Consider the following 24,562-nt stretch of genomic DNA (forward strand, 5'->3'; position numbering starts at 1 on the left):
AATTCCAGCATCTACCACAACCTGGATAGTTCTAACCAATAGCTTTTTTAATCGCAACATATCCGAAAGAAATGTCACGGAAACTACAACAACAGAAATAACAATTCTATTTCAAATTTGTCATGTTTGTAAATCAGCATTTTCGCAAACTGCTAACAATGTGTAAAGATCATTAAAAAGGTTGTCAAAAGATTCTGGAAGCTATCTAATTCTGCTAAAACTTGCTCTCTCCATTTTCCAATTTATAGATGATTTATAATGATTGTCAAATGCTCTTAAAGTGCTCTCAAAACAAATTTGGCTCTTCTCTTACACTTTGTAATTTCAAACATAATCTGCAACTGGGCCTACGGGTTATAAACACGTATTGACTTGTTCTTTTCTGCATTTCTTGCATAATCTGAAGCAGTCATTTTTTCAGACAGTCCAATGTAATTTCCCATCTGAAGATTCTATGATCTTAGATCTGCTTGGAGATACAATACCTTTCTATATTGTCATTGTGTTATTTCTCTTACTTAAATGATTCACTTTAAAGCTTTTGCAGGAATTCTATCATTTCTTGAAGTGTGACTGAATTTACTTTTCAGTGTTTTAAATTGTTCAATTACTTCAGTTGCATTAAATTTTGAATCTTTTTTGATAAATCCTATAAAGATTGCAATAATGGTTTAATTATGAGACAATAATTGATTATGAAGTTCTATCTTTGAGAGATTTATTGTGTTGATGAAGATTTTTACTTGCTATTTTCTTATTCCCACTTTCACAAATTTTTCTTAAATTCCGTAAATTAAAGTTGAAACATTTCTAAATGTTTCAGAATTATCCTCCTATTTCTGATGTAATTTTTAAAAAAAGCTTAAAGATCACTGAAATGCTTCAAAACAAAGAAATGTTTTATTTCACAGTATAAAATGAGGGAAAGTCTATTTATTGCACTATTTTTGAGTAATGAATTTATGAATTACAAAAAGATTACTAAATGATTAAAGATTCAACATCAAATGACAAAAGAGAGAAGCTATGAGCAAAATATGTGATTCCCTTTTCTGAAGTTCTGACCAAGCGCAAAAGACCTCTAGAATATACTTATCCTCCATGTCCAATATAATTCTTTAAACTGTTCTTTATTTGCTGACTTCTGAAATCTTAACAAAGACTGTCCTTTAATCTACTTATTTCAACTCTCCTCTCATCACTTTGAATTCAACCCCCTTGAGTTTATAAAGCTGGCTCCTCCTCTTTGATGTAATTATGTCTCAGATTATGTTAAACCGCTGTAGTCACTGTCCCTTGATAATGCTACAACTTCCATCTTGTGTTCTTTGTCTGAATGATTTATGAGTATCTTTCCTTATGCATGGATTCATTAGGCAGTCATGCAGTACATTTAATAACATTGCCCCAAAACCACCTGGGTTTTCCCACTTTATGTTGCGTTGATTGAAGTCACCCAATAATATAAAAAACAGCAAATACTTTAGAGTACTCAGCAGGTGAGGCAGCTCCTGTAAAAATAGAAACGGAGTTAACGTTTCAGACCTTTTGTTAAGAAGTTGATTTAATAGTTATAAAAACAGGTTGCAAATTCTCTTAAATGAGTACTTCGCAGAATAGAGAATGTGATTCGAGATTTTTAAGATGATTGAAATATTTCATATGGAGGGCAGGGAGAAACTGTTTCCCCTCAGGGGACAAAACAAGACAAAAATCAGTTGTGGTTCTCTGGTAGCCTCTGAGTGTGCTCGCCTCGGAGTCAGAAGGTTTAATTCACATTCCAGAAACTCTAGCATAAACCCAAGGTTGTCACTGCAGTACTGAGTGAACACTGCACTGCTGGAAGAAGCATCTTTTGAGTGAGAAGTTAAATCAAATATGACCAAAAATCTACCTGCCTCTCAGGTAGATGTAAAAGATCCCAAAGCATAATTTAAAAGAAAAAGAAAACATACTTATTTGTCAACCAACATCACTGAAACATATTATGGTCATTACCACATTGCATTTTGTAGGAGCTTGCTATGTATAAATTGGCTGCAACTTTTCCTGCATTATGATCAGCAGTTGAAGTATAATCCCTACGAATTGGTTCCAGTGCTGTAAAAGGTTCAATGGCCTTCTTTGCTCTGGCAATTTGAGTGCAATGCCAGACCCTGATGACGGAGCTCATCATAAGATTCATACAGAAGGGGGTCTACATGGTAATGTGACAGTGCCATGGCCATGGTTCAAGTACCCCAGGGACCTTGATTGAATTCGGTATTCTGAGTACAGTATTGAGCAAGTGTTGCAGTGTCAGAGGGGCTGTCTTTTGAATTGGACATTACACTGAAGCTCCAACTGTCTTCCCAGGTAAACGTAAGAGATTGCACAGAACAACTTTGAAAAAGAGCAAAGGAGCTCTCATTGGTTGATTGACCAACATTTAGCCTCAATCAACATTCTAAGGTTATTTGGGGTCATTACCTCATTTCTGTCTTGCTATTTGGAAATTATTTGCTAAATTCCTACATTCCAACTACGGTGACACTTCACAGGAGTACTTAATTATCTATAAAGTGCTTTGGATGTTCTAAGGTCATGAATGATGCTATATAAATGTAAGTAATCTAATCGAATCTAATCTAATCTAATCTAATCTAATTTTGCCATCAGTGCTATGGGAAACATGCTGCCACACATCACATTCACCATTGTCCACAGGTTTAAGAGCAGATTTTTGATACCAAAGTAGGTCACTTGCAATGGGGCGTCTTGGTGGTTCAGTGGTTAGCACTGCTGCCTCACAGCACCAGGAACCTAGGTTCAATTCCAGTCTCAGGCGACTGCCCGTGTGGAAATTTGCACATTCTCCCCGTGTCCACATGGGTTTCTTCCGGGTGCTCCACATTACCCCCAAAGTCCAAAGATGTGCAGGTTAGGTGGATTGGACTTGGGAAACGTAAGGGTAGGTCTGGGTAGGATGTTCTTCAGAGGGTCGATGTGGAAAGCCCATCTCAGCTGTGTTAAAGATTATTAGATTATTTAGCCCACAACCCTTCACTCCCATACCAACTCCATGGTACCTCCATTCCAACTCATCAATTCAGGACCTCCATCCATCCCTCATGCACGCCATGACACTTCCATAGCCACTTACTTTTAGAAGTGCAAAAAAAAATTAGTACAGCTCCCACCCTAATTTGATAGTGAAATAAACCTCTCATTTAACACTTTTGAATTTCAAGGTCTTTTGGAAACAGACATATAATTTCAGAACCCACAGCAAAAAAAGTCTGTTTAAATTATCAAATAAACTGTAAACCAGAAGCTCTGCTGGGATAATTGTGGATTTTGAAATTCAGCCAAGCATTCATAATGACATAATGACAGCCCTTGGAGATTTGTCTTCCTGGCTCCATAAAAATCACTATGAGCTGCTGCACTAGAATTTGTGACTTTCAGAAGGAAAAAAAGCATTGGATCCTCTTAAGAGAGACTTAACAAACAATCCAGGTATTTTTCAACATGTAATTTCAATAACATCACACTGTAAACCTTTGCTATAAGTTCTGTGTCCTACGATCTTATACTCCACAACCACTGATGAAGGAGCAGTGCTCTGAAAGTTAGTGCTTCCAAATAAACCTGTTGGACTATAACGTGGTGTTGTGTGAGTTTTAACACGATGTATTGAGCACTCTTACTAGTCACATTTTACAGCTTTGCATTATTTTTCATAACAGTAGGTCAGAGCTGTTCTGAGAGGATGGGTCTTTTGACTCAAAACGTTAATTCTGGTTTCTCTCCACAGATGCTGTCAGACCTGTGGAGCTTTTCCAGCAATTTCTGTTTTTGTTTCTTATTTATAGCATCCACAGTTCTTTTGGTTTCAATTATGTGGAACGTATTGGTGTTCAAGAAATATGGTCTTCATTGGGAAAGCAATAATTATTCGCCATCCTTAATTGCCCCTGAGAATTTGGGAGTGAGCTGCCTTCCTGCACTGTTTCTGCCCATGTCATGGAGGTTACATTTACAGTGCTGCTGCTACAGAGGGAGTTCAAGGATTTTGACCCAGTCAGAGTGATGGAACCACAATATAATTCTAAGTCAGGATGGTGTGTGACTTTGAGAGGAATCGAGAGTGTGGAAGGGCTTATGCCAGAAACGTCGATCCTCCTGCTCCTCCGAATCTGCCTGACCTGAGTGCTTTTCCAGCACCACACTCTCGACTCTGATCTCCAGCATCTGCAGTCCCCATTTCTCCACTTTGAGAGGAATGCCTTGTATAAGGGTGAGAGATAGTTAACATTAAATGTTTGAATAGTGTATCATTGCTCTATAAAAAGTTTTCTCTGCTCTGCCTGTGGAAATGTAATTCCTCATCTAGGGATGATTCTAGTACATCTCCACTGTATCTCCGCAAAACCTTCATATCCCCATTAAAGTGTAGTGTGAAAATTGGGCAATACAATTTCTATAAAAGTTATAAAAGTGCTATAAAAGTTTAGCATAACATCCTGATTTTTGTGCACTACAGATCCATTTACAGAACCCAAGATTCCACATAGTCTATTCATCATTTTATTAGTCGGTCTTGTTATCTTCAAAGATTTGAACACAAACATCTCAGATCTCTCTCTTTCTGTATCCTCTTTAAATCGTGTATTTAGGATGGTATTGCCACGCTGTTATATTCTTCTTTCATGGGGTTGGGCCACTGCTGCCTAGACCAGCATTTGTTGTGCAGCCCAAATTGCTTTTGAACTTAATGACTTCTGAGACACTGTGAGTTTGGAGTCATATGAAGGGACAGACCAAGTAAGGATGACAGATTCCCTCCCCTAAAGGGCATTAGGGAAGCATTTTTTGTCCTGGCAATCAGTGTTAGTTTAATGCCGCAATTACGGAACTTATCTTAAAGAGTCATGGAGTCATATAACATGGAAGCAGACCCTTTGGTCCAAGCTGACCATAATCCCAAACTAAACTGGTCCCACCTGCCTGCATTTGGCCCATATCCCTCCCAACATTTCTTATTCATGTACTTATCGAGACATCTTTTAAATGTTGTAACTGTACCCGCATCCACCACTTCCTCTGGATGTTCGTTCCACACATGAACCACTCTCTGTGTAAAACAGTTGTCCCTCATGTCCTTTTTAAAATTTTCTCCTCTCACCTTAAAAATATGCAACTTAATCATTCCAAATTTATTCATTTAATTTAAATTCCCCCAGCTGCTATGGCCAGATTTGAATCCACATCTGCAGAGTGGTAGTTTGGACTCCTGGAAGACTAGTCCAATGACAATAACACCTCACCATCAACCTGTATTTGTCAAACATTGCTGCATGGGATTACATATAATTTGTCTGCATATTCCACCAATCTGTCTTGCAGTCTATTACTATTGTTCACACTGCTCTACCACACTTCCAAGTTTCATTTCAGTTGCAAATAGTGAAATTGTTCATTATATTCCCAAATCTAAGTCACTACAAAAAACAGAGAAAACAAGTCTAGTTGCATTGTCCACATGGCAGATTATATCACCCTCATCAGAAGACAGCACGTTAAGCAGGAAAAGATTATTGAAGTTTTCCAGAGTTAACTTTCAATATCTTTTGTTACACAAGGTCATTTCATTGTAAGATGTGAACAAATTGAAAAGTAAAATGTTTAATTTGGTTTTCGCTTTTGGATATAGACCACATTGGTAAGCAAATTGGGTTACACAGGGGATTGCTCAGCTCTTGCAAAGCTCAATTTAACACATCGCCCCCTGCGATTAGACTTCTGATTTTACTGAACAGTAGTTAAAAGTGTAACCCTCGATTCACACAGAGAGGCAGTTAGTGCCTCACCATTCAGGATACTGCTAACAAACTGGGAACACTTTACAACGGCCATTAAGTGATTCGGACTGATTTTACATAACGATAAAATCTGAAATGTTATATTTGAGATAGAAAGAAATTTAAAATCCATTATAAATGTAAAACCAGGCAGGTGGATATTAAAAGTTGAGTTTGCAAGAAAAGTTTTTAAAAGTTTTAGCAGACGTTTTCATAAAGAGATACTTTTACCCATCATTTGCAATGTAGTCTCAGTAATATTAACAGTCATTCTGAAAGAAGCATTTATTACAAATAGCTGCTAAAATCTGTAAAATCAACTATTCCTTTATTCAGAAGATCTTCTTGAAGCATCCGAATGAACTTCCTGCCCATTAGAACCATTCGAGTTGCTGTAATTAATTAAATTACCATTGGGGGCAATATATGCTTCCCCTGTTGCTGAGGTCACATAGCAACAAAAACAAAGCCATAGCAACAACGAGAAAAACCTGCAGGCAAAGTAAAAACGTCTGTAAACGATTAAAAATTGATTTTAAACACTCATTGCAGGAATGCAGCATCATTCCAAGTGGTGCAGAAGAGATCCATAACAAACCCAAATAAGACAAGTTAAATTCCTTAGCAATCGCAGGTATAACTTGTTATATTTTTAAAATAATTACAGACATTTAAGGGGGAATATCTGTTATTCTAATGGTGCCTTAAAATCGTGTTATTTGTGAGTCTTCTTATGTAAGAGCAAAGATGTATTATTCCTACTTTGGTTATAGCACAAAAATGAAGCTATATTTGGATGTCTTCAGCAGAGCAGAAAATGTATTATCAGGCAGGCAGAGAGTATGACTACCAGGAGGGGTGAGACGGTCATTATCAGGAAAGGAGACAGTTGCCATTAATAATAAGAAGAACAACTTATGTTTATATTGCACCTTTAGTGGAATAAAATATCCCAAGTGTTTATTCACAGAGGTGAAATAAAAACAAATATGAAATATTAAGTCTGTCTCACGTGAGAAGCCAGTAATACCTGGGAATCAATATACTGTCATATGTGAAAATCACAGCAGGCCAGGCAGCATCCATAGAGAGGGAGAAAGCTAATGTTTCCATAGGATAAGTGCAAAGAGAGCATTCCAAATCTTAGGCCCTAGGTAGATAAAGGCAGGACCAATTCAAAGCTGGGAATTAGAATCCCTACGGTGTAAAAACAGACTGAAAGGCTCGACAAGTCCAAACTGACCTTCCATAGAGTAACCCACCCAGACCCAGTCCCCTACCCTATATTTGCCCTGACTAATGAGCCTAACCTACACATCCTTGAATATTTTGGGCAGTTTGGCATGGCCAATTCAGCCTTCCTGCACATCTTTTGTATTGTGGGATGAAACCCACGCAGACACAGGGAGAATGTGCAAACTCCACACAGACCGTCACCCAAGACTGGAATCAAACCTGGGTCCCCAGCATTGTGAGACAGCAGTGCTAATCATTGAACCCCATGCTGCCTGGGAACGCTCAAAAGGTCAGAAAAACAGGAGGGGTGTTGGGCTGGAGGAGAATGCAGGCATACAGTGGGTTGAAGCCATGGATGCATTTCATAACATGAGTGAGAATTTTCAAATTATCGAATTGCTTAACCAGGTGCCAGTATAGGTCAGTGAATATAAGTGTGATAAGGAAACTTCACTTGTTGCAAGTTGTTGCAGGTGCTGCAATCTAAAGCTTCAAGTTGTCAATTCTTTTAGGGCTTATGTGGTGTGTGAGAGAGTAGCCACCATTAGCATTAGCGAGAAGAATCTTATAAAGAATACAGGACGCAGTTGCACCTTGATCCACAACTATTTGCAGTTGATAAAAAACAAACTCTACATGATGGCAAAGGCTATTGGAACAGCCTAGCCTAAAGTCTGACACTCAAAAAATCCTACTTTACATCACCTCAAGGCTCAAGATGTTGTCACAGTTAGTGTTCTTGTTGCACTCACTAAGATATTAATCCTTTCAGATCTTTTCGACTCACGTTCAACACAAACGATTGCCTTCTCAAGGGCTAATAGGGACAGGCAATGAAATGCTGACCAGCCTGCAATGCCCACATCCCAACAGTGAATAAAACAAATTGCAGGAATTTGCAAAGGCAATGCTAACAATAACTCACCAGGGATTTGAGGCATCTGCTATCCATGCTTCATGTTTTTGATGCATACAAGAGGGTGGGGACATACCTGCTGTGAAAACCATGAGTGCAGTACTGTGTTGGAGGTTTCCAACTTCGAACACTCTGTTCCTCAGGCATCTGAAGACTGCACTGGAGCATTGAAGTCATTATTCAATTTCACCATCAATAGGTACAAATCTGGGCTACCTGGTTAAAAATGTTTGGAGGTGTCTGGCCTCGTCCATTACACTGTCCCATGCATGAATCTGGCAGACAACAGGAAGGGTTTTCTCATTCTGTAGATGGTGTCTTATCTCCACACTTGTTTCATCATGAGGCCACTGTAGCACAGACGTTGAGAACTTCATCAGAAAGTAGAAGAGCATTATCATCAACAAAGTATAATTCTATAGTAGGATCGGTAGCCCAATAGGTACATCCACATACTGAATCAGAAAATTGTCTTGTACACATTTAACAAGTTCTTCTCCACCTAAACCCTTAACACGATAGCAGCCCCAGTCTATGTTTGGAAAGGTAAAATTCCCTACCATAACCACTGTATTTTTTTTACAGATAGCTGAGATCTCCTTACAAGTTTGTTTCTCAATTTCCCACTGACTACTAGGGGGTCTATAATACAATTGCAACAAGGTTATCATCCCTTTCTTATTTCTCAGTTCCACCCAAATAACTTCCCTGGATGTATTTCGGGAGTATCCTCCCTCAGTACAGCTGTAATGCTATCCCTAATCAAAGATGCCACTCCCCATCCTCTCTTGCCTCCCTTTCTATCCTTTCTATAGCATTTGTATCCTGAAACATTAAGCTGCCAGTCCTGCCCATCCCTGAGCCATGTTTCTGTAATTGCTATGATATCACAGTCCCATGTTCTTAACCATGCTCTGAGTTCATCTGCCTTCCCTGTTAGGCCCCTTGCATTGAAATAAATGCAGTTTAATTTATAAATCCTACCTTGTCCCTGCCTGCCCTGACTGTTTGACTCACTTCTGTTCTCAATTGTATCAGTCTCAGCTTGATCTCTTTCCTCACTATCTCCCTGGGTTCCACCTTACTAGTTTAAATCCTCCCAAGCAGCTCTAGCAAATCTCGCTGCCAGTATATTAGTCCCCTTCCAATTTAGGTGCAGTCCATCCTTCTTGTACACATCCCTTCTACCCCAAAAGAGTTTCCAGTGATCCAAAAATGTGAATCCTTCCCCCATACACCAGCCCCTCAGCCATGCATTCATCTGCTCTATTCTCCTATTGCTGTCCTCACTAGCTTGAAAGACTGGGAGCGACCCAGATGTTACTACTCTCCAGGACCTCCTTTTTAAATTTCTGCCTAACTCTCTGCAATCTCCCTTCAGAATCTCAACCTTTTCCCTTCCTATGTCATTTGTTCCATTGTGAACAATGACCTCTTGCTGGCCCCTCTCCCCCATGAAAACATTCTACACCCTCTCTAAGACGTCCTTGATCCTGGCACCAGGGAAGCAACACACCATTCTGCTTTATCCCTGCTGGCCACAGAAACGTCTGTCTGTACCTCGGACTAGAGAATCCCCTAACACAATTGATCTCTTGGAACCCAACATATCCCTGTTGCATTGGAGCCAGTCTCTATACCAGAAACTTGGCTGTTTGTGCTATGTTCCCCTGAGAATCCATCACCCCCTACATTTTCCAAAACAGCATACCTGTTTGAAATGGGTATATCCACAAAAGACTCCTGCACTAGCTGCCTACCTCTCTTACCTTTCCTGGAGTTAACCCACCTATGTGACAGTATCTCAGACTTTCCCCCCTTCCTATAACTGCCATCCATCACATACTGTTGTTGTTGCAAATTCCTCATTGCTTCTAACTGTCTCTCCAACCGATCCATTCGATCTGATAAGATTCGCAGCCAGCATCATTTATGGCAGATATAATCTGCAGTAACCCTTAAACTCTCTTTAAACTCCCACATCTGACAAGAAGTACATATCCCTCTATCAAAGGCCATTTTTGCTCCTTCACAATCTACAGTCCCCGTCTTATTCCTCTACAAACATTGCCCCAGGTTCAATTAATGATATGGCTTATATTTTAAGTTGAATCAAGAGACATATCTCCAAAAACATATAATCAAGAAAGAACCTACTCTACTCACTACTGCAGATTCTCTGTAGGCCACACTTAAATCAATGATTAACTTATCTGATTCTGTGCAGTGAACTTCACCCAAACAGTTCCTCCACGATCAGTTGTGAATTTTACTGTTTGATAATTTTCCCAGATGCACTCCAATGTCCAGCGATACACAAATTCAAACAGCAAAGGCAGTAACTGTGCAGGTTCTCTCTCTCTCTCCTACACTGACCTCACCATGTGCTTCCTTTGTCTGTTCTTCTCCCTTTTAAATCTGCTGTTGTTTTAACTTTTATTTTCCAAAGTTCCAAAACAGTGCAACAGCATAAGAAACAGTAATTGCTGCTCCTGCAATTCGAGGAAATCATCTCCATCACCTAAAATACCTCAAAAAAAGCGCAGCTATTACAGCCAGAAATTTTTCCCCTCCTCCATCTTGGATTACCCAGATGTTTAATCTGAGGCCCATTCTTCCTTGGTGAATGTATTGATGGTGGTTCCCAGCCATCATGGTCTAGGTATTGCAGTTCAGTGTTGGGAGTGAGAAGGATGGGGCCCGACAGAGCAGGGAGGTGATGATTAAGGAGTGAGTGTTGGTGTCAGGGCAGGACAAACTGGCACTGAATCTCTCCATTTGCTCTTTTGGCTGTCGAGCCACATTCTCCAAGAACTGGTTCTATTCACTCACATGAGGACCTGACATTATGTCTCATCCCTTTGAGATCCTATGATGCTCTTCCATGACATATGACATCATATGAGGCATTCAAGAGGTTATTACATGATTATTTAAACAGAAACAATGTTCATGGATTGCAGGAGATGGCACTGTTAAAATGCTCAGAGAGTCAGTGCCAACATGATGAGCTAAATGGGCTCCTTATGCACTGTGACAATTCTGTGATTCTCTGATGGCGTATATGACACTGTAATGGTATGAAACCTTTCAGACCCATATACAATAAGCACATTGGTGAAGTGTGAAGGTTGCTTCTCACAACAGCTCGCTCCTGGTCTGCGATGCTCATGAAGACAGCAATCAAGAACAAACTAATTCAAGAATGGTCAGTATGGGACTTGAACAATAACAGCCTCTTGAAAAGAAAGACATTCAAAGTGAAATTCTCTCTCTCATGTCCTCCAACCTTTGTATTCTGTGGTCACAATACTGTTCTTTTTACAAGGTTACTATGCCCTTGAGTTTTTTTCCCCAGACAGGGGGTAAGTGGCCAGGGTCACTTACTGGGCTGGGTTTGAAAGTATTATTGGGGCCCTTTGTTTACTCCCTAACAGATAGTACTTCAGACCAAAAGCTTTCATGTCTTTAAAAAAAGGTATAATCAAAGGGGACCGGCCAGCTAGCTGTGTAGCTAACCTTCGTTTAGATTAGAATCTGTTTTGATTCAGTTCAGAACTTTAGTCAGCTCAGTTGCAGCAGGGGATGTGTGAAATGGGCTGCTGACCTCTCTCTCTAACTTCAAGCTTATAACCTCTAGTTTGTTTCATTTTTACTGTTTGTGCTAAGGGATGTGTGTATTGGGACTGTTGCAAGTATTTTTGGAACAGAGTCATTAATTTGGGTTTGTATAGGATAAGCTATCTGGTATTCGGTTTTCTGTTCTTTGTAATTCATTCTGTAACTTTGTAAATAAATTTTGTTTGCTTAAAACTTGGCAGTCGCACCAGCTAATTTATTCTGGGAATATCCACTATACACTTAGCTAAAATAAATAGGCGGCACGGTGGCACAGTGGTTAGCACTGCTGCCTCACAGCGCCAGAGACCTGGGTTCAATTCCCGCCTCAGGTGACTGACTGTGTGGAGTTTGCACGTTCTCCCCGTGTCTGTGTGGGTTTCCTCCAGATGCTCCGGTTTCCTCCCACAGTCCAAAGATGTGCAGGTCAGGTGAATTGGCCATGCTAAATTGCCTGTAGTGTTAGGTAAGGGGTAGATGTAGGGGTATGGGTGGGTTGCGCTTCGGCGGGGCGGTGTGGACTTGTTGGGCCGAATGGCCTGTTTCCACACTGTAAGTAATCTAATCTAAATAGCAAAGTTATGGTCTGGGCTACCTGGTTAAAAATGTTCTGAGGTGTCAGGCCATTACACCGTTCCATGCACGAATCTGGCAGACAACAGGAAGGGCTTTCTCATTCTGTAGATGGTGTCTTATCTTCACACTTGTTTCATCGTGAGGCCACTGTAGCACAGACGTTGAGAACTTCATTAGAAAGTAGAAGAGCATTATCATCAACAAAGTATAATTCTATAGTAGGATCAATAGGCTCTTACTGTGTCATACCCTGGTCTAGACCAGATTTCCTACAGTGTGGAAACAGGCCCTTTGGCCCAACAAGTTCCACACTGACCCTGCGATGAGTAACCCACCCAGACCCATTTCCCTCTGACTAGTGCTATGGGCAATTTAGCATGGCCAATTCACCTGTCCTGCACATCTCTGGACTGTGGGAGGAAACCAGAGTACCTGGAGAAAACCCACACAGACACGGGGAGAATGTGCAAACTCCACATAGAGAGGCTGGAAATCGAACCTGGGTCTCTGGCGCTGAGGCAGCAGTGCTAACCACTGAGCCACTGTGCCACTCAGACTCACTGCAGAGATTAACCTCAGCATCAGTCTTTTTCTTGACAGCAGTAGTGATGGAAACGGTGAGTGTGGCTGAAGTTTGTGCAATGTAACCACTAATAGTCTAGCATTCAATACAGCAGTTTCTTTTCAGTAGTTAGACTTCTCTGGCTCTTGTTGAATTCTGACATGTTCAAACTTCAGTTGCTGCTCATTTTAAAACTTTTCTCAGACAATCCTCCGCTGTTAGATTTGGTCTTTATATGCTATCGAGAAAAACCCATAAGCTCTGGCATGGCTTTCTAATGGGACTTAGTTGCAGACTTTACTTGGTTTTTTTTTATAGATTAATGGCCTCAAATGTGAAACATTGGCTTGATCCCATTTGGAGTTAAAAGTCTCTTTTTTGCCTGGATGGCTTTTCATTAGCTGCTTATAATGGTTACTGTATGTTATTAGTGGACTCAGTGGAATGGGATGATAAAGTTATCACTTTCTCTCCAGAGCATGACTCTCAAAAAAGGTAGCAGAGACTTCACTGTCATTAGCACCAGAATGAAAGGGTGCAGCAAGATCCAGGACATCTTCATCCAATAGATTGTTTGTCTCTGCAGCAGTATAATTCTCCTGTATGGTTTCTTGAAAGAGTAATTTATGGTTTGGAATATCTCTGTGAGGTTGGTTAACATCATCCTTGGCACACCCCATTCCTATATCTAACTGCACCTCACAGGCAGGTGAAAGATCTGTAATATCCTTCTGTGGATCTAGGGCTGGTTTGTCATCAATGATTTACTGGATACTGAGTGAACTTCAATCACTGCTGCAGCTGGAATGTTCAAAGGTATGCATGTAGCCCAGCTTAGTAAAGAACAATGTCAATTGCGAATTATATAACAGGGTCTCAATAATCCCTTTCCACTGTAGTGCAAGATAGCTTGAATCTGGCCTTGTGATTCCTACGTTGCCTTGAGTTAAAGTAAATATAGTTAGAGAAATTGACCCTTCAACCATGGTGTTAAATCTGGAAACATTTGCTCTTATATCTAGTTTAACATTAATCTTCTTGTTATTAGCCATGAGCTCTGCAGGCCAGAAATCATTTTGTGCGATTACCACATCACCCAAGAAGAATGTCTCTTGGCCCTTCGTGCCACTTTTTGGTCAGGTGTAGACGAGAGTCTATTCTTAAACTTCTGTAGTGCAGATTGATTTGATTTGATTTATTGCTGTCACGTACAAAATACAGTGAAAAGTGTCCTTTTGTGTGCTACATAGACAGATTGCACTATACAAAACACATAAGGAAAGCAGAACAGACTGTAGAACACAGTGTTACAGCTGCAGAGAAGGTGCAGAGAAAGGGAGATCAACATTAACATTTGAGCTGTCCAGTCAAGTCTGATAACAGTGGGGAAGAAGCTGTTCTTGAATCTGTTCATATGTGTATTCAAACTTGTATATCTTCTACCTGACAGAAGAGGATGGAGAGAGGATAACTGGGGTGGAAGGGGGTCTTTTGATTATGTTGGTTGTTTTCCTGAGGCAGCTGGAAGTATAGATGGAGTCAATGGATGGAAGAGAAAGTGAGGACTGCAGATGCTGGAGATCAGAGCTGAAAATGTGTTGCTGGAAAAGCGCAGCAGGTCAGGCAGCATCCAAGGAACAGGAGAATCGACGTTTTGGGTATCAGCCCTTCTATGGATGGAAGGCTGGTTTGTATAGTGGACTGCGCTATGTTCCAGCCTCTCTATAGTCCCTTGCTGTCTTGGAAAAGCAGTTGCCGTAACACTCTGTGATGCATCCAGTTAGGATGCTTTCTGTGGTGCATCTATAAAAATTGGTAAGAGTCTTTGTGAATATGCTGAATTTCTCTAGCCTCCTGAGGAAATAGAGATGTTGCTGTTCTCTTTCTTGACCGTTGCATCGAAGTGGATGGACCAGGACAGATTGTTGGTAATTATCACTCACAAGAACTTGACGCAATCCACCATCTCCATTTCAGGACTATTGATGCAGACAGGGGTGTGCCCTCCACCCTACTTCCTGAAATCCACCAGCTCCTTTGTTTTGCTGATGTTGGTGGAAATATTGATGTCTTTACACCATGCCACTAAACACTCAATCCCTTAACCATCTGAAAATCATCTATGTGTTGACATGTGGCCTTGCTGACTGAACAGGGCTGGTGCTGATATGGAAGTTCCCTAGCACAATGCAGAGAGAAGCAGTGGCAGAAGCAGTACTTAACTTCCCACTGTGGTTGCTGTCACATTGGCTAGTTAACTCTCTTAACAAACTGGATTCAGTCAGAGTTAATGGTCTGGCCCCAAGAAAATTCTCTGGCTTCTCAGATAAAGGTCTGTTTTTATTGCACAGTTCTGCCTGTTTGGCAAACTGCACTGCTTTAGATAATGCACAAGCTCTGAGAAAGCATCATCCAGTACTGCTAACCAATAGATGGCTCAGTCAGAGACACCTGCATAGTCTAGAGTGTCCAGTAAATGCGAAGTGTTTTCCATCAGCAGGTGTATTTGAAATCTGGGCCTACATAGCAAATATAGTTATGTCTCTTACCTTCACAATGGCACATTAATTGACCTATCATTTCATTTGAATATCGTCTGAGAAAACCAGTTGGAAAGGGTGGATACATAATTGAAATCTAATACTTAACTGGTCTTCCAGTGCAGACTATATTTTGTTTAGGTCTGTCAAATCATTTTTTGACAGTTATGATTGGTTCAGTTTGTGGAGATCTAGGCTTCCAATGGTTATTTTCCCTGTGATGGTTATTTGTTTGTGTTAGAGATAGCCAGGTCCAAAAAAACAGTGTTCTATCCATTGGCTGAACAATTCAAGGTCTGCCACCTTCTAACTCAGATCTGCAAATATTGTAAACATCCTACCAGCATTTGTAAGAACAAACATTCAGGGTTCCACAAGTCATCAGGATAGAATTCTGCTCCTAAATTTCATTTATATCAATGGCCATGCCCTACTGTTCAAATTAGGATTAATGACACTGTTGCTATTATCGTTACTTAGGCTCTACCCACAAAAGCTACGTCCCGGTCCGACACACTCCGACACCTACAAAAATGATTGAATGGCAGTAAGAGCTTTGTTTTCAATTTTCTTCAGGATTCTAGAGGCTGCCCATTTAGAATAAGAGTCATACTGGACTTGAAATGTTAACTTTGTTTTTCTCTTTCCTCACTGCCAGACTTGGGAGTGGTCATCCATAACAAGCTTTCTTGGACTCTTCATGTAGACGCACTGGTTGCAAAGGCCTAACAATGTCTCTTCTTCCTCAGGCAGCTGAGGAAATTTGGCATGACGGCAAATACCCTTGTCAACTTTTATAAGTGCACCATCGAGATCATTCTGTCTGGATCTATCACCACTTGGTATGGCAACTGTACCATTCAAGATCAGAGATGGTTACAGAGAGTGGTGAACTCGGCCTGGACAATCACAAAGGCCAACTTCCCATCGATAGATTCCATCTACCAGGCCCATTGTCAAGGAAAGGCGGCTAGCATTCTCAAAGATCCATCCCACCCTGGTAATGCTTTTCTACAACCTCTACCATCGGGGAGAAGGTACAGAAGCCTGAACACACGCACCAGCCGGTTTCGCAACAGTTTCTACCCTACTGTTGTTAGAGTACTGAATGGACCCACAAACTCTTAACATTTGCCTGTACCTGAGTTTTTGTTTTTGCTGCTTACCTATTATTTGCTTACCTGTGCTACTTAACCCTGTGGTCTGCCTGTATTGCTCTCAAGACAAAGCTTTTCACTGTGCCTCGGTACATGTGACAATAAATAAATTCAATTCAATTCAGACCTGCTGAGTTATAGAACATAGAACATTACAGCGCAGTTCAGGCCCTTTGGCCCTCGATGTTGCGCCAACCTGTGAAAATAATCTGATGTCCATCTAACCTACACCGTTGCATTATTATCCATATATATATATATATATATATCCAATGCCCATTTAAATGTCCTTAACGTTGGCAAGTCTGCTACTGTTGCAAGCTGTGTGTTCCATGTCCCTACTATTCCCTGAATAAAGAAACTACCTCTGATGTCTGTCCTATATCTATCACCCCTCAATTTAAAACTATGTCCCCTTGTGCTAGCTATCACCATCCAAGGAAAAAGGCTCTCACTGTCCACCCTATCTAATCTTATCATCATGTTATATGTCTCAATTAAGTCACCTCTGAACCTTCTTCTCTCTAATGAAAACAGTCTCAAGTCCTTCAGCCTTTCCTCATAAGACTTGCCCTCCATACCAGGCAACATCCTAGTAAATCTTCACTGAACCCTTTCCAAAGCTTCCACATCCTTCCTGTAATGCAGTGACCAGATCTGTACTCAATACTCCAAGTGCGGCCACACCAGAGTTTTGTGCAGCTGCAGCATGACCTCGTGGCTGCGAAACTCAATCCCTCTTCTAATAAAAGCTACCAGACCATATGCCTTCTTAACAATCCTATCAATCTGGGTGGCAACTTTCAGTGATTTATGAACCAGGACACCGAGATCTCTCTACTCATCTACTCTACCAAGAATTTTACCATTAGCCCAGTACTCTGCATTCCTGTTACTTCTTTCGAAGTGAATCACTCACACGTTTTGGCATTAAACTCCATTTACCACTTTCAGCCCAGCTCTGCATCTTATCTACGACCATCTGTAACTCACAACATCCTTCGGCATTATCCACAACTCTGCCTACCTTGGCGTCATCCGCAAATTTACTAACCCATCCTTCGACACCCACATCCAGATCATTTATAAAAATGACAAACAGCCGTGACCCCAAAACAGAACCTTGCATTTCACCACAAGTAACTGAGCTCCAGGATGAACATTTCCCATCAACCACCATCCTCTGTCTTTTTTCTGATCCAAACTGCTAAATCACCTTCAATCCCATGCCTCCGCATTTTGTGCAACAGCCTACCATGTACAACCTTATCAAACACCTTACTGAAGTCTATATACACTACATCAACTGCTTTACCTTCATCCGCCTGTTTTGTCACCTTCTTTAAAAACTCAATAAGATTAGTGACGCATGACCTACCCTTCACAAAACCGTGTTGACTATCCCTAATCAAATTATTCCTTTCCAGATGATTATAAATCCTATCTCTTATTAACATTTCCAAAACCTTACGCATAACTGAAGTAAGGCTCACTGGCCTATAATTACCAGGTTTGTCCCGACTCCCCTTCTTAAAAAAGAAAACAACATTTGCTATCCTTCAGTCTTCTGGCACTACTCCTGTTAGCAATGATGACATAAAGATCGAAGCCAAAGGCTCTGCAATCTCCTCCATGGCTTCCCAGCGAATCTGAGGATAAATCCCATCCGGCCCATGGTTTTATCTATTTTCAGATCTTCCAAAATTGCTAAAACCTCATCTTTGTGAACCTTAATCCCATCTAATCTTGTAGCCTGTATCTCCATATTCTCACTAACATTGCCCTTTTCCAATGTGAATACTGACAAAAAGTATTCAATAAGCGCTTTCCCTATGTCCTCAGATTCCACACATAACCTTGCACTCCTATCTTTGATTGGCTCTAATCTTACTCTAGTCATTCTCTTATTCCTGATATACCTGTAGAAGGCCTTAGTATTTTCATTGATCCTATCCGCCAACAACTTCTTATGTTATGAGATGTTTTGTAGTTCAGGTTGAGGTTCTGAATGTAAGTTTGCTTGCTGAGCTGGAAGATTTGTTTTCAGTCATTTTGTCATCATACTGGGTAACATCTTCAGTGAGCCTCCGGATGAAGCACAGGTGGTGTAGCCCACTTTCTATTTATATGTTTGGGTTTCATTGGGTCGGTGACGGTCATTTCATGTGGTGACGCCATTTCCTATTGTGATATTATTTCCTGTTCTTTTTCTCAGGGGGTGCTAAATGAATGTGTTTGTTGATAAAGTTCTGGTTGGTTTGCCAGGCTTCTAGGAATTCTCATGCATCTCTCTGTTTGGCTTGTCCTAGGATGGATGTATTGTCCCAGTGAAAATGGTGTCCTTCCTCATCCATATGTAAGGATGCTAGTGAGAGTGGGTCATGTCATTTTGTGGCTAGTTGATGTTCATGTATCCTGGTGGCTAGTTTTTGCTTGTTTGTCCAATGTAGTGTTTGTTACAGTTTTGGAAGGTATTTTGTAAATGACATTAGTTTTGCTTGTTGTCTGTATAGAGTCTTGCAAGTTCATTAGCTGCTGTTTCAGTGTGTTGGTGGGTTTGTGAGCTGTAATGATGTCAAGGGGTCTGAGTAGTCTGGCAGTCATTTCTGAGATGTCTTTGATGTAGGGGAGAGTGGCTAGGGTTTCCCGATGTGTTTTGTCTGCTTAATTGGGTTTGTTGCTAAGAGATCAGCAGACTGTGTTCATTCAGTACCCATTCTTTTTGAGTATACTGTCTAGGTGATATTCCTCTGCTCTGTGTAGTTCCTCTGTACTGCAGTGTGTGGTGGCTCATTGAAATAATGTTCTAATGCATTTTCATTTGTGGATGTTGGGATGATTGCTTCCATAGTTCAATATTTGGTCCATATGTGTTTTTTTCCTGCAGACGCTGGTTTAGAGTTCCCCATTGGCTGTTTGCTCTACTGCAACATCTAGGAATGGCAGTTTGTTGTTGTTTTCCTCCTCTTTAGTGAAGTTTATGCCAGTAAGGGTATTATTGATGGTCTTGAAGGTTTCCTCTAATTTGTTTCATTTAGTGAAGACAAAGGTGACATCCACGTAGCGGACCCAAAGCTTGGGTTGGATGGTTGGTAGAGCTGTTTGTTCGAGCTTCTGCATTACTGCCTCTTCTAAGAACCCTGATATCGGACTAAAAGACTAAAACATTTAGTAGAAGACTCACGCCACTCCATCCACTCCACCCAAGAATTCCTGAAGACCATCAAAGATACCAAGATAGAAGAGGATGAAATAATGGTCTCCTTTGACGTACAGCCCTGTTCACATCCATCAACATCAATCTGGCCAAGGAAACATTGACTACTCTATTAGAAGAACCAAAATTACATACACCAGACACCACCAACTTCATCAACAAGGACAATATCGTCAAGCTAGTGGATCTATGCCTTACCACCCACTTCACCTTCAACAACAAAACCTACAGACAAACCAACGGAACACCCAGGGGATCTCCGATATCAGGGTTCTTAGCAGAGGCAGTAATGCAGAGACTCGAACAAACAGCTCTGCTAACCATCCAACCCAAACTTTGGGACCATTACGGGAATGGGGAATGGGGAATGGGGAATGGCAATGGGGAACTTCAAACCAGCACCTACAGGAAAACAACACATCGAACCAAATATTGAACTACAGAAACAATCATCCCAACATCCACAAACGAAGCTGCATTAGAACATTATTTTAATGAGCCACCACACACTGCAGCACAAAGGAACTACACAGAGTAGAGGAAAGTCACGTATACGGTGTATTTAAAAAGAATGGGAAACAAATGAACACAGTCTGCCGATTTCTCAGCAACGAATCCAATTAAGCAGACAAAACACATCGGGAAACCCTAGCCACTCTCTCCTACATCAAAGACATCTCAGAAATGACTGCCAGACTACTCAGACCCCTTTGCATCATGGTAGCCCACAAACCCACCAACACACTGGAACAGCAGCTAATGAACTTGCTAGACTCTATACAGACAACAAGCAAAACTAATGTCATTTACAAAATACCTTGCAAGAACTGTAACAAACACTACATTGGGCAAACAGGCAGAAAGAGAATCCCAAAGCATTTTATCCTTATATAAGAAGCAAGTGGGTAACTAGAGAAAGGATTAGTCCACTAAAGGATAAAGAAGGAAGGCTGTGTGCCGAACCTGAGAGAATGGGTGAAATTCTGAATGATTACTTTGCATCAGTGTTCACTAAGGAGAGGAACATGAAGAATGTTGAGATTAGAGATAGAAGTTTAATTAGCCTGGATCACGTTGACATAAGTAGGGTAGAGGTGTTGGGTAGGCTAGAGGTTATTAAGGTGGACAAATCCCCAGGACCGGATGGGATCTATCCCAGGTTGCTGAGGGAGGCGAAAGAGGAAATAGCTGGGGCCCTGACAGATGTCTTTGTGGCATTCTTAAACACAGGTGAGGTGCCGGACGAATGGAGGGTTGCTCATGTTGTCCCCCTGTACAAGAAGGGTAGTAGGGATATTCCGAGTAACTACAGACCAGTGAGCCTAACGTCGGTGGTGGGAAAGTTGCTGGAGAAGGTATTGAGGGACAAGATCTATTTATATTTAGAAAAGAATGGGCTTATCAGTGATAGGCAACATGGTTTTGTGCCTTACCAACTTAATAGAGTTCTTCGAGAAAGTGACCAAGTTGATAGATGAAGGAAGGGCTGTTGATGTCATATACACGGACTTTAGCAAAAAGCATAAGGGACTGTCAGAGAACACAGGAGGATATAGATAGACTGGAGAGTTGGGCAGAAAAGTGGCAGATGGTTTTCAATCCAGACAAATGTGAGGTGATGCATTTAGGCAAGACTAATTCTCGAGCGAATTATACAATGAATGGAAAAGCCTTGGGAAAAGTTGATGGGCAGAGAGATCTGGGAGCGCAGGTCCATTGTACCCTGAAGGTTGCTGCACAGGTGGATAGAGTGGTCAAGAAGGCATATCGTATGCTTGCCTTCATTGGACGGGGTATTGAGTATAAGAGCTGGCAAGCCATATTAAAATTGTACAAGACGTTGGTTCGGCAGCATTTAGAATACTGTGTACAGTTCTGGGCGCCACATTACCAAAAGGATGTGGATGCTTTGGAGAGGGTGCAGAGGACGTTTACGAGGATGTTGCCTAATATGGAAGGTGCTAGCTATGAAGAGAGGTTGAGTAGGTTAGGTTTATTTTCATTAGAAAAAAGGAGATTGAGGGGGGACCTGATTGAGGTTTATAAAATCATGAAGGGTATAGACAGGGTGGATAGAGACAAGCTTTTTTCCCAGGGTGAAGGATTCAATAACAAGAGGTCACGCTTTCAAAGTGAGAGGGGGAAAGTTTAAGGGGGATACACACGGCAAGTACTTCACACAGAGGGTGGTCAGTGTTTGGTGTTTGGAACGCGTTGCCAGCAGAGGTGGTAGAGGCAGGTACTGTAGATTCATGATGAAGGGCTTTTGCCCGAAACGTCGATTTCGCTACTCGTTGGATGCTGCCTGAACTGCTGTGCTCTTCCAGCACCACTAATCCAGTATTTGGTTTTCAGCATCTGCAATCATTGTTTTTACCCTGTAGATTCATTTCAGATGCATCTGGATAAATGCATAAGTAGAGGGCTACAGATGCTAGGTTTAGACAGTACATTTTTTAGATTATTTACAGTGTGGAAATAGGCCATTCGGCCCAACAAGTCCACACCGACCCTCCGAAGAACAACCCATCCAGATCCATTCCCCTACAGTTACCCTTCATCTAACACTACGGTCAATTTCGCATGGCCAATTCACCTAACCTGCACATTTTTTTTGGACTGTGGGAGGAATCCAGAGCACCTGGAGGAAACCCATGCAGACACGGGGAGAATGTGCAAACTCCACAGACAGTTGCCTGAGACAGGAATTGAATCCGGGTCTCTGGCACTGTGAGGCAGCAGTGCTAACCACTGTGCCACCGTGCCGCCCACAAAAACAGCAAGTTAAATGTGCTCGCTAATTGTCTACAAGAGCGATTAGTTACACCTGTATAACTGAATTCATCCGAAAGGTGGAATTGAACTACTCTGTCGCTCGACAGCTACAGGTTTGAAGCCTGCACCCCAGACCACTGAGGATCATCCAGGCTCAAAGATCGGCTCAGGCTTGGAGGGCCAAGGAGCCTGTTCCTGGGCTGTAAATTTTCTTTGTTCTTTGTTCTTTGTTAAAACTAGCCACCAGGATACATGAACATCAACTAGCCACAAAAAGACATGACCCACTCTCACTAATATCCTTACATACAGATGAGGAAGGACACTACTTTGACTGGGACAACACATCCATCCTAGCACAAGCCAACCAGAGACATGCACAAGAATTCCAGAAGCATGTCATTCCAACCGGAACTCTATTAACAAACACATTGATTTGGATCCCACTTACCACCCCCTGAGAAAAAGAACAGGAAATGATATCACTATAGGAAATGGCGTCACCACATGACATGACATCACCAACCCAAGGAAACCCAAATATATAAATAGAAAGTGGGCTACACCACCAATGCTTCATTCAGAGGCTCACTCAAGATGTTACCTATTATAATGATGAAACATCTGAAAATGAACCTTCCAGCTCAGCGAGCAAACCTATATCCAGCATAACTTGTCATGACCACTCCTGGCTCTTCTTCACCCTCTCTTTAGATCTTTTCTGGCCAACTTATAACTTTTAACTGAGCCTTCACTCCTCATCTTCCCATAAGCCTCCTTCTTCCTCTTTACAAGAGCTTCAGCTTCTTTAGTAAATCATGGCTCCCTCTCTCGACAACTAACTCCCTGCCTGATAGGTATGTACTTATCAAGGACTCCAAATAGCTGTTCCTTGAATGAGCTGCACATTTCAAGAGTGTCCATCCCCTGCAGTTTCCTTCCCCAGCCTATGCATCCTAAATCTTGCCTAATCGCATCATAATTGCCCTTCCCCCGGTTATACCTCTTTCCCTGATATATATCTACCCCTGCCCACTGCTATTGTAAACATAGCCAAATTATGGTCACCAACACCAAAGTGCTCAACTACCTCCACACTTAACACCTGGCTGGGTTCATTCCCCAGTACCAAATCCAATGTGGTATCGCCCTTTGTTGGCCTGTCTACATAATGTGTCAGAAAACCCTCCTGCACACATTGAACAAAAACTGACCCATCTAAATGACTTGAACTATAGCATTCCCAGTCAATATTGGAGAATTTAAAGCCCCAATAACAACTACCCTGTTACTCTTGAATCATCTTTGCTATCCTTTCCTCTACATCCATGGAACAATTCAGAGGCCTATAGAAAACTCCCAACAGGGTGACCTCTCTTTTCTTGTTTCTACCTCAGTTGGTGAGTCCTCAAACATTCTCTCAGTTGCTGTAATACTACCCTTGATTAACAATGCCACACTCCCCCAGTCCAAACTTTTATCATCATCTGTGTTCTTGCTGAAACACCTAAATCCCAGAATCTGCAACAACCATTTCTGTCCCTCCTCTAGCTATGTCTCCGAAATGGCCACAACATTGAAATCCAGATACCAACCCATGCTGCAAGTTCACCCATTTATTCCGGATGCTGTTGGCATTGAAGTACACACATTTCAAATCAACACCCTGATTTCCGGTGCCCTCTCACAACCTTATAAACCTATCCTTAACCTCACTATCCTCAACCTCCTGTACGCTGCAACTAAACTCAGGTTCCCATCCCCCTGCTGCATTAGTTTAAACCGCACCCCCCGAAGAGCATTAGCAAATTTCCCCCGCAGGATATCGGTACCCCTCTGGTTCAGGTGAAGACCATCCTGTTTGTAGAGGTCCCCCTTTCCCAGAAAGAGTCCCAATTATCCAAGAATCCAAAACCTTCCTTCCTGCACCATCCCTGCAGTCACATGTTCAGCTCCACTCTCTTCCTGTTTCTTGCTTTTCTAGCACATGGCATGGGCAACAAACCAGAGCTGAAAATGTGTTGCTGGAAAAGCGCAGCAGGTCAGGCAGCATCCAAGGAACAGGAGAATCGACATTTCGGGCATCAGCCCTTCTTCAGGAATTACTGATGCCTGAAACGTT

At 41.5% G+C, this 24,562-nt stretch overlaps 1 long non-coding RNA gene and 1 other non-coding gene across 2 annotated transcripts in view; one reads left to right on the forward strand and one right to left on the reverse strand.

The window, feature by feature from the left end:
• Positions 1-24,562, forward strand: part of LOC140458722 (uncharacterized) — a 134,033-nt gene that overhangs the window by 98,985 nt on the left and 10,486 nt on the right. The gene's annotated exons all lie outside the window — the stretch shown is intronic.
• trnastop-uca (transfer RNA opal suppressor (anticodon UCA)) lies at positions 22,508-22,594 on the reverse strand. Its single transcript has one exon. It is a non-coding gene; the product is annotated as a tRNA-Sec (tRNA).

The sequence above is a fragment of the Chiloscyllium punctatum genome, chromosome 3 (genome assembly GCF_047496795.1).
Source record: "Chiloscyllium punctatum isolate Juve2018m chromosome 3, sChiPun1.3, whole genome shotgun sequence".
Taxonomy (NCBI): Eukaryota; Metazoa; Chordata; class Chondrichthyes; order Orectolobiformes; family Hemiscylliidae; genus Chiloscyllium; species Chiloscyllium punctatum.